This window comes from Berghia stephanieae, chromosome 1 (genome assembly GCF_034508935.2).
Source record: "Berghia stephanieae isolate SIO BIC M18660-M18661 chromosome 1, UCSD_Bste_1.3, whole genome shotgun sequence".
Taxonomy (NCBI): domain Eukaryota; kingdom Metazoa; phylum Mollusca; class Gastropoda; order Nudibranchia; family Aeolidiidae; genus Berghia; species Berghia stephanieae.
The window spans coordinates 37,124,517-37,134,516 of record NC_088360.1 but is presented as its reverse complement, the minus strand read 5'-3'; the positions used below and the strand labels follow the sequence as shown (position 1 = coordinate 37,134,516).

At 36.9% G+C, this 10,000-nt stretch overlaps 6 non-coding genes across 6 annotated transcripts; all 6 read right to left on the bottom strand.

Annotated features, from left to right (window-relative positions):
* Positions 1 to 488: 488 nt before the first annotated feature.
* Trnas-gcu (transfer RNA serine (anticodon GCU)) lies at positions 489 to 570 on the bottom strand. The gene has a single exon. It is a non-coding gene; the product is annotated as a tRNA-Ser (tRNA).
* A 1,078-nt stretch (positions 571 to 1,648) lies between these two features.
* Positions 1,649 to 1,730, bottom strand: Trnas-gcu (transfer RNA serine (anticodon GCU)). Its single transcript has one exon. It is a non-coding gene; the product is annotated as a tRNA-Ser (tRNA).
* Positions 1,731 to 3,610: 1,880 nt separating this feature from the next.
* Trnas-gcu (transfer RNA serine (anticodon GCU)) lies at positions 3,611 to 3,692 on the bottom strand. Its single transcript has one exon. It is a non-coding gene; the product is annotated as a tRNA-Ser (tRNA).
* Positions 3,693 to 4,881: 1,189 nt separating this feature from the next.
* On the bottom strand, positions 4,882 to 4,963 carry Trnas-gcu (transfer RNA serine (anticodon GCU)). The gene has a single exon. It is a non-coding gene; the product is annotated as a tRNA-Ser (tRNA).
* Positions 4,964 to 5,625: 662 nt separating this feature from the next.
* Positions 5,626 to 5,707, bottom strand: Trnas-gcu (transfer RNA serine (anticodon GCU)). Its single transcript has one exon. It is a non-coding gene; the product is annotated as a tRNA-Ser (tRNA).
* A 2,071-nt stretch (positions 5,708 to 7,778) lies between these two features.
* Positions 7,779 to 7,860, bottom strand: Trnas-gcu (transfer RNA serine (anticodon GCU)). Its single transcript has one exon. It is a non-coding gene; the product is annotated as a tRNA-Ser (tRNA).
* Positions 7,861 to 10,000: the final 2,140 nt, after the last annotated feature.

The window sequence follows — 10,000 nt, the reverse complement described above, 5'->3', positions numbered from 1 at the left end:
AAATGCCTAAGTGGGACAAATATTATAGTTTCGTAAAGTGAAAAATAAAAAATCTTTCACCTGTGGTCTTGTGGTATGACACTCGCTTTCGGATCGGAAGGTCCTGGGTTCGAGGCTCGCTTGTTGCATAGTTGAGCCCTTGGAAAAGGCTCTTCACTCACATTCTCTCACCGTACTCAGGTGTAAAATGAGCATCTGGCAATAAACAGCGTTGTCTCTGTCCGAAAAAAAATTGTAATATCGCCTAACAGGCGTCATGTAACGTGCTACATCGCTGTTGGCTACACTTTACCCATTGTAAACAGCTTTGAGCACGTTTAGTGGACATTGATGCGCAAAGCAAATGCTCAAAGTTTTTTCTTAATCATTTCAATTTAGATCATAATTTGTTCGCCACCCGATTCACTCCGATACATCTGGTTTGGACAGTTAGTCTCAAATCATTAAAAAATTATTTAAAAGAAGAAAAAAAAAATTTTTTTTTAAATCGACGAGGGTGGGATTCGAACCCACGCGGGGAAACCCCAATGGATTAGCAGTCCATCGCCTTAACCGCTCGGCCACCTCGTCTTGTGGTGACCGACTCTTGATTAAATAAAAGTAGGATGGATTGTTAGTCTTTTGAATTTCAAGGAGTTTCATCACTACTTTGGCATGTGTTTGACTTAACTTGCATTGTGTGTGTGTGTGTGTGTGTGTTTGAGTGTGTATGTGTGTGTAAGTGTGAATATATGTGTGTGAATGTGTGTGCATGTTTATGTGTGAGTGTGTGTGTCTGAGTGTATATGTGTGTGTGTGTCTATTAGTTCTGATTGAGAAATATCAGATATCGTGTTAAGTATTTTTAAAAATTCTGTCATGATTCATTGCGCGGCCGTGTTCACACACACAAAAAATCGTCCTTCGACTGCACTCACTCACTCATTCACTTACTCACTCACTCACTCACTCACTCACTCAATCATTCGCTTACCTTCTCACTCACTCATTGTCCCATGCGTCAGTGGAATATGTGTTGACCTTTCCATGTATCTCTCCAACAGTCCCTGCAGTCCCCACCCCCCCCCCCCACCCCCAAATCTACTATAAAACGTATAGAAGGAATGAAATTGACATCACTCATCTCTTTGTTATTGTTTATAGCAAGCCATTTTGTGAGTAGTTCTCACTATATTATAACAACCATACTATAGATAGAATGCGCTTGGCCAAGGAGTTCACAACATTGCCATCCGGAAGTATAACGGACCAACACACAAACTCTGTGTAACCATGAACTTTTATAGTCTGGTTAATACAGTTTATTGAGAACAACTCACAAACGCGGATGGCAAAACCAATAACAAAGGCCTGAGTGACGTCATCTGCATACTATCTATAAACGGTAAAGTTTGCACATTGTTTGTGTGTTTGTACGTTATATCCGACTGGCGGATGTTGTGAGCATTTAGGCTAAACGCATAGCATCAATATATACCAAGACACATTTTGAATAAAAATGTACAGTCCAGGAATTCGGCAAACAGAATAAATATAGATAAATAAACAAAATTAACGAATAAACAAACAAACATAGAAATGCAGTTTTTGATATTTGAAAAAAAAATAATCGAAAAAAAATAATTTTAAAAAAACAACAAAAATAAAACGACGAGGATGGGATTCGAACCCACGCGGGGAAACCCCAATGGATTAGCAGTCCATCGCCTTAACCACTCGGCCACCTCGTCCTTCCGCCGTAGGTTGAGAGATTTTAGTATGATTTGTTGATATTATCCTGTATTTTTTTTTTTTTTTTTTTTGGTCTCTTCAAGGTATTGCACCATTGGTTTGCCTTCTTTTGATGGAACGAAATTGGATTCAATAGTCTGATATCACGTCGCCCAGCAAAGGCGGCCATCATGGTTCTAAACAAAAAAACTCGGAACTTTTTATTCTTCATGCTGGCTAGAACTTCTCATATGTCTTGTGATCAGAATGTGTAAAAGTCAAAACATGATCAGATTTATAATGGGTTTTTTTTTCCTCTGGATACGCTTTTATGCTCGTCGGAGTAATATTACATAAGGACATCCGCCATTGTTCCGATAGTTTAGAGCCAGTTGCTAAGTTACCATGCGTCATTACGAGGGAAGTGACGTTACGACTGTTGAAGCGTATGGACGACACTCAGCTCTTTGTTATTTGTTTTAGACAGTCATTTTAATAATTAGCTCTCACTAACTTCTATCAATCTTACTATAAACATTTAAGGTTATACATAGTTTTGTGTGTTCGTACGTTTTATCCGACTGGCGGATGGTGTGAGTATTTCCTTAAACGCATAGCACCAATAGCATACAATTTGGTGTCTATCGACTTATCGGGAGATTATAATTTATTCAATACAAACTAGATATTTGACACATTTATTTTCAAGTGATAGTATTCATTAAACAGTATTGTGTTTAACGCCAATAATAAACTGAAGGAGAAAAAAAAAAGAAGAAAAGAACTTTATGACACATTCTTATTTATCAGGATATAAGTTCTCGCTTTAGTTCTATGTTTTAAAAATAAATACTACATTAAGTGCGACGTGCTTGACATCGGCATCGATTGTACCAAACGTCCTTTAGCATTAAATAGGGAAGAATTGACGCGTATGTTTATATACAGGTCTGATCACCAAAATTGTTATGGTCTCTTTTTTATTGTAACGGAAATAGAAGACTCTTAAATCAATGCAAAACATTCTCCATCACAGCAATATTAAAACGGGGCCATAATTGCGTTCAGATATTAGACCTGCAAATATGTACACGTAGTTGGAGGCATTTATACCCTCTACAGATTGTTTTTTATTTAGATAAAACTAATTCGTTGTCTCTTAAAATACAATATTTTGCATTTTTTTGCTATTTGTTTAGCTTTAGTAGGTCTCTTTGTCTGCAAAGTTTTGGAATACGCTTGAGACTTTGTAGAATGACTTTTTAAATGTTTATTATAAAATTGTTCAAGATGTCATTTCCTTACTTTTGTAAAAGCTGCCATTGCACCAATATCTTACAAATGGGGCATTTGTCATTAAGCTACAATTTTTTTTAAACGAAAAAAAATCCACTAGAGTCAGGGTGGGATTTGAAATAACAGTTGTCATGACGAAACAAATTCTACACCACCCCAAGAATTTGAGCATAGTGGATCCTATAAAACTAGAGCTTTTATATAGCGCAGCATCCACTAAATATGCTCCAAGCGCTTTACAAAGGGTCCTTTACCAACAGCAACAGGTAACATGTAGAACAAGACATGACGCCTGTTAGGCGATTTTACAAATGTTGCGACAGAGACGACGCTGTTAACTGCCAGGTACTCATTTTACACCTGAGTACGGTGAGATAATGTGAGTAAAGAGTCTTTTCCAAGGACTCAACCCAGGACCTTTCGATCCGAAAGCGAGTTTCATACCACAAGACCAAATAGCCACACGGAATATGTCAGGATGGAGTTGAACGTGTAAAGGAATAGGTAAATGAATAAATAATAAAAGAAAGAAATGTATAAAAGAAGCATTAAGGATAAACAATAACAATAATAAATGGTAAAAGAAATAGAAAAAAAAAAACATCGACGAGGATGGGATTCGAACCCACGCGGGGAAACCCCAATGGATTAGCAGTCCATCGCCTTAACCACTCGGCCACCTCGTCTGTGATTAAGTTGTGTAAATTATCTGAATATACATGAGGGTAATATCCAAAGATTTTTACTTCGTCATGCAGCGTTACGAGTCGCAGAAAAGCAAGTGAGTTTGATTGAAAGACGTTGTTAATATGAGAACATTTCTTTTATATGTATGTATGTAATGCATGTGAATCAATATGAAGTCGAAGAGCTTTTCTGAATATATGGCTTATGGTTGCATCTCTGTTGTGAAAGTTGTAGTATCAGCTGTTTCAGCAGCAGTCATAATATATTGTAGTACTACGACTACTACTACTAATACTATTAATACTACTACTACTACTACTACTACTACTACTACTACTACTACTACTACTACTACTACTACTACTACAACTACTACAACTACTACTACTACTACTACTACTACTACTACTACTACTACTACTACCAAAAAAGAAGTATAGGAATAAACAAGCGTTTAGTAGTAGTAGTAGTAGTAGTAGTAGTTTTAGTAGTAGTAGTAGTAGTAGTTGTAGTAGTAAGTTGTTCGTGGAATATATGGAGCATTTTGAACGCATCACAAATTCACAGAAATTCTCCATGTAAATGTTCATACCACAATATATAATATTATTGTTGAGGTCAAACATATTTAAATACCCTGTGAAAAAAAGGAAGGTTCAGGTCCAAAATTCCCAGATCTGATCAATATAATTTGACATCAAATTGAACAGTTTTATACCAATGAATTCAATGAACTATTTACTTCTTTTTTTTTAATTTTGAGTATTTGTTTGTTTACTTGTTTTTGTTTTGGCTTGTTTATTCCTATACTTCTTTTTTGGGCGGAAAGGGGTGGGGGGCTTTTCAGTTAGGATCATAATATTTTGACTTGCTATGATATTGCTTAATACTGGTTATATTTCGTGATGAAATGTTATGCAGGCATGATTATTGTATAGTTTATGAAGTCGTGTATTTATTGTGCATCATTGAATAAGCTTTTGAAAGGAGAGAGAGAGAGAGAGAGAGAGAGAGAGAGAGAGAGAGAGAGAGAGAGAGAGAGAGAGAGATGTGTAGGGCGAAAAAGAAAAAGTAAAAGAAATATAATTCTCATTTTATTCGCCTCATAACAGTTAATCTGCTCTCCGAACAGGACAATTAAAATACAACAACAAAATAAATTGAAAAAAAAAAAAAGAAAAAAAAAATCGACGAGGATGGGATTCGAACCCACGCGGGGAAACCCCAATGGATTAGCAGTCCATCGCCTTAACCGCTCGGCCACCTCGTCCTGCCGTCGTCTGCCATTCTCAAATCGTTAAGAGCCATAGTTATTATTATTATGGTTTACTCCGCTACTTTTTATTACAAAATGTTACATCGCCTTGGTTGGTACGGTCGTGACAGAATTCCGACTCAAAGTTGTTCTGTGTTGTATATATAGGTGTCTCAGATGGAAACAAAATCAAGCAATGGTGAATGTGGTCAGTTACTGATGGTGGACAATACGATCACAAAACTCGTCTCCTTGGATGAAGCACGGTTTGATTGCTTTTATCAAAATAGACTGGCATAAAGACAAAATGCAGTTAAATAAAATGCAGTATTATTATCTAGCTTAAACGATCTTATTATCTGATTACGACAGATTATTAATAACTGTGCATGAATATAAAGGCTTTTTGATTGTATTTTTTTCAGCCCGTCCACGCCTTTTGAAAGGCAATTCTACCATCTAATAAAAATAGATAATAGGGGGAAAATGGATAAGAAAATGAAAAAAAAGAAAGATAAAAACCAGTTTATTTCTCATTTTATTAGTATCAGCAGTATCGGACAAATTAGCTACACTTCTGAACAGAAAAAAAAAATAAAATATAAAAATTGAAACAAAAATGATAAAATATAAAAATTGAAAAAAATAAAATAAATAAAAAGTGATTTTAAAAATGTCGACGAGGATGGGATTCGAACCCACGCGGGGAAACCCCAATGGATTAGCAGTCCATCGCCTTAACCGCTCGGCCACCTCGTCAATTTGTGGACTGCCATACTCAAATCGATAAGAGCAGAGTAAAATAGAATGCTCGACTCTATTGATGCTATGCGTTTAGGCAATTTATTCACATTATTCAGCCAGCCGGATATATTGTACCAACACACAAAACTGTGTGTAACCTTGACCGTTTAGAGATAGAACGACGTTGACGTCCCTCAGGTCTTTGTTATTAAGTTTTGCCATCCATATTTAGGAGTAATTCTCACTTAACTATATTAATCAGACTATAAACGTTCAAGGTTACACATAGTTTTGTGTGTTGGTCCGTTATTTTTCCGGATGGCAATGTTGTGAGTTTCTTAGCCAACCGCACAGCATCTATAGATAGTATGCGCTTGGCGAAGAAGCTCACAGCATTGCCATCCGGAAGTATAACGGACCAACACACAAACTATGTGTAATCATGAACGTTTGTAGTCTGGGTAATACCGTTTAGTGAGTATTACTCATAAACGTGGATGGCAAAAAACAATAACAAAGACCAGATTGACGTCAACTTCATTCAATCTATAGTCTGATTGATATAATTTAGTGAGAACTACTTATAAAATAAGACTTACTGACTTATTGCCGATCGCCTCCTAACGTGGCCTTCGTAAAGTTATGGCCTGATACCGTGGCCTTCGTAAAGTTATGGCCTGATACTGATCAAAAAATGACGTCAAAATGCCAGTCTTTTGCTACAAAAGAAAACAAATCGTGAGTTGAATTCAATAGTTCAACCAATGAAATGACTTGTTTCCATGAGCTCTACTAACGACAATTCACTAATGACGTCAAACTGCCAGTCCTTTTGGATTTCAGTATCAGGCTATAACATAACGATGGCTACGCTGATACTGACCAAAAAATGACGTCAAAATGCCAGTCTTTTGCCACAAAAGAAAACAAATCGTGAGTTGTATTCAATAGTTCAACCAATGAAATAACTTCTTTCCATGAGCTCTACTAACGACAACTCACTAGGCGGTGCAAAAACCAAATAATGACGTCAAACTGCCAGTCCTTTTGGATTTCAGTATCAGGCTATAACATAACGATGGCTACGCTCCTAATCTTCGGACTGGGACGCTTAAAAAATAAGGACTGAGGGAAGTCAATTTCGTCATATCTATTTTGTGAGTAAATTACCGAAGCGCATAGCATCAATGGACGGAACGAATTGATATCACGAGAGTTTTATGTTATTGTTTTTCGCGAGCCATTTTTATGAGTAGTTCTCACTAAATTGTATTAATCAGACAACTAACGTTTAAGATTACACATAGTTTTGTGAGTTGGTACGTTACATCCGGCTGGCGGATGTTGTGAGGTTTTTGGCTCAACCCATAGCGTCATTACAACTCTTCATTACTTAATACTACATCAGCAGCTTGGGTTGTACGTATTGTTAGTATTGCAAAAAAATTAATCTCTATTGTATGAGTCTCAGCTAGAAACGAAATCAAGCAATTTTGATCGTGGTAAGTGACTGATGGCGGACAATATGATCACAAAACTCGTTGTTTCCTTGAGTGAGGCACTGTTTGCTGTTTTTTTTTTTTTTCAGAGCACACCAGAATAATCCAACATGAACACAAAATGCAATTAAATAAAATACAATATTGTCATACAGTATAGATAGAATGCGCTTGGCCAAGGAGTTCACAACATTGCCATCCGGAAGTATAACGGACCAACACACAAACTCGGTGTAACCATGAACTTTTATAGTCTGGTTAATACAGTTTAGTGAGAACAACTCACAAACGCGGATGGCAAAAACAATAACAAAGGCCTGAGTGACGTCATCTGCATACTATCTATAAAAAGTCTTGTATGAACTGTGCAGGAATACAAAAGCTTTTTGTATGTTTTTTCTCCCGCCCACACTATTTGAAACAAAAGCAAGATGTCATCCAATACAAATGGAAACCAGAAAAAATGTATAAGAAAAAGAAAAAGAAAGATAAAAACCAGTTTAATCCTTATTTTATTAGCGCTGGACAAATAAGTTACATCCCTGAACAGAACAAATAAAATATAAAAATTAAAAAAAAAAAAAAATCGACGAGGATGGGATTCGAACCCACGCGGGGAAACCCCAATGGATTAGCAGTCCATCGCCTTAACCGCTCGGCCACCTCGTCCTGCCGTCGTTTGCCATTCTCAAATCGTTAAGAGCCATAGTTATTATTATTATGGTTTACTCTATTACTCTTCATTACAAAATATTACATCAGCCTGGTTGGTACTCAGTGATAGTATTGCAACTCAATAATATTATATTGTTCTGTGAGGTATGAGTCCCCGCCCGAAACAAAATCAAGCAATGATGAGCGTTGTCACTGACTGGTGGCGGACAATATTATATGATTTAATAACACGTTGTGTCCTTGGGTGAGGCACGGTTTGTTTGTTTTTACATAGACCAACATGAACATCAAATTAATGACTTCAAGTAACATACATCATCTAATTTTTAAAGCCTTGTGTGGGTTGTACAAGAATTGAAAAGCTTTTGGCTATATTTTATTTTAGGCCGTCAACACCATTTGAAAGACAGTATAATAAATAAAAGATTTCATTGAATAAAATTGGAAACCAAAAAAAAAGTTATAAGAACATTTAAATGATAAAAGAAAGACTCGTTTTAGTAGTATGAAAGCATTAATAATCTACGCTTATGAAAACAACAAATCATTTTTTTTTTAATTAAAAAAAAACATTTTCGACGAGGATGGGATTCGAACCCACGCGGGGGAACCCCAATAGATTAGCGGTCCATCGGCTTAACCCCTTGAGGTTGAGGTAATTAACTTAAGCAACTTAATATAATATTGATTTCCTCTATTTCACTTTATTACAAAACATTAGCTTGGTTGACACCGAATAAAAGGAACAAAGTCGACGTCACTTATCTTTGTTATTGTTTTAAGACAGCCATTTTAATGATTGGTTCTCACTAAGTTATGTCAATCAGACTATAAACGCTCAAGGCTACACATAGTTTTGTGTGTTGTTATGTTATTTCCAACTGGCGGATGTTGTGAGTATTTTTACTAAACGCAAGGTATCCATTAGGCTGGTACGGAGGTGTATTGTATTGTAGCTAATTGTTATGTGCAGTTTATGAGTCTCAGCTTGTAACAAAAGCAAACAATGGTGGAATGGGACCGATGGCTGACAGTGATCATAAACTCGTTGTGAGGCACTTGATGCACAAGAGATAGATCGAAGTTAACGTCACTCAGGTCTTTGTTATTGTTTTTTGCCATCCACTTTTATGAGAACTGTATTATCCAGACTATAAACGTTTAAGGTTACATAGTTTTGTGTATTGGTCCGGATGGCAATGTTGTGAGTGTCTTAGCCAAGTGCATACTATCTATACATCACTCGGTACAGATGGGTTGCTACCCTCTCGTGGCCAGGCGGAGTTGTCGTAAAAGTAGGGTTTGGGTTCGAGCCCCCATCGCCACGAAGTTTTTATTTTCTATTGTCTTCTGGCAATTTTCTACTAACTTCATTTCTTGTAGGTTGAAAAGGACGCTTAGCCTGAGAGAGAGTGAGAGAGAGAGAGAGGGTGGGGAGAGACAGAGAGAGAGAGAGAGAGAGAGAGAGAGAGAGAGAGGGAGATAGAGTGTGTTTGTGTATCTTTGTGTGTGTGTGTGTGTGTGTGTGTGTGTGTCAGAGAGTGACGAAGAGAGATAAAGATTGAGTGAGTGTGTTTATGTGTGTGTGTGTGTGTGAGAGAGAGGGGGGGGTGGGGGGGGGGCGAGAGAGAGATAGGTAGAGAGAGGGAGGGAGAAGGAAGAAAGAGAGAAAAAGAAAGAGAGAGAGAGAGAGAGAGAGAGAGAGAGAGAGAGAGAGAGAGGGGATAGAGAGAGAGAGAGGGGGGGTGGGGTTCACCATAGCACAACATGCAAAAGGAAATAATATTATAATATGCATTATAAAAACATGAATAATATGTACTAACAAATTACCACGACGTCCCACAACGCATGTGCTTTTTCATACAATATATAGTACCTGAGGCAAAAGTGCACAGTTACTGAAAATATTTGGGGATGTAGGTACTGGGAATAAGGCTCTAACAAATTATGTTGCTTATTATGCATTAAATGTAATTGTACGAAGTGAAAAGATAGTACTGACTGAGCTCAATCTCTTATTTTATTAATTTGTTTGTTTGTTTTTATAACAGTTGTAAAGAGCAATATCCACTAAAAGTGCTTAGCGTGCTTTACAATGGGACTTTATCCAACAGCAAAACTTAATATGTAG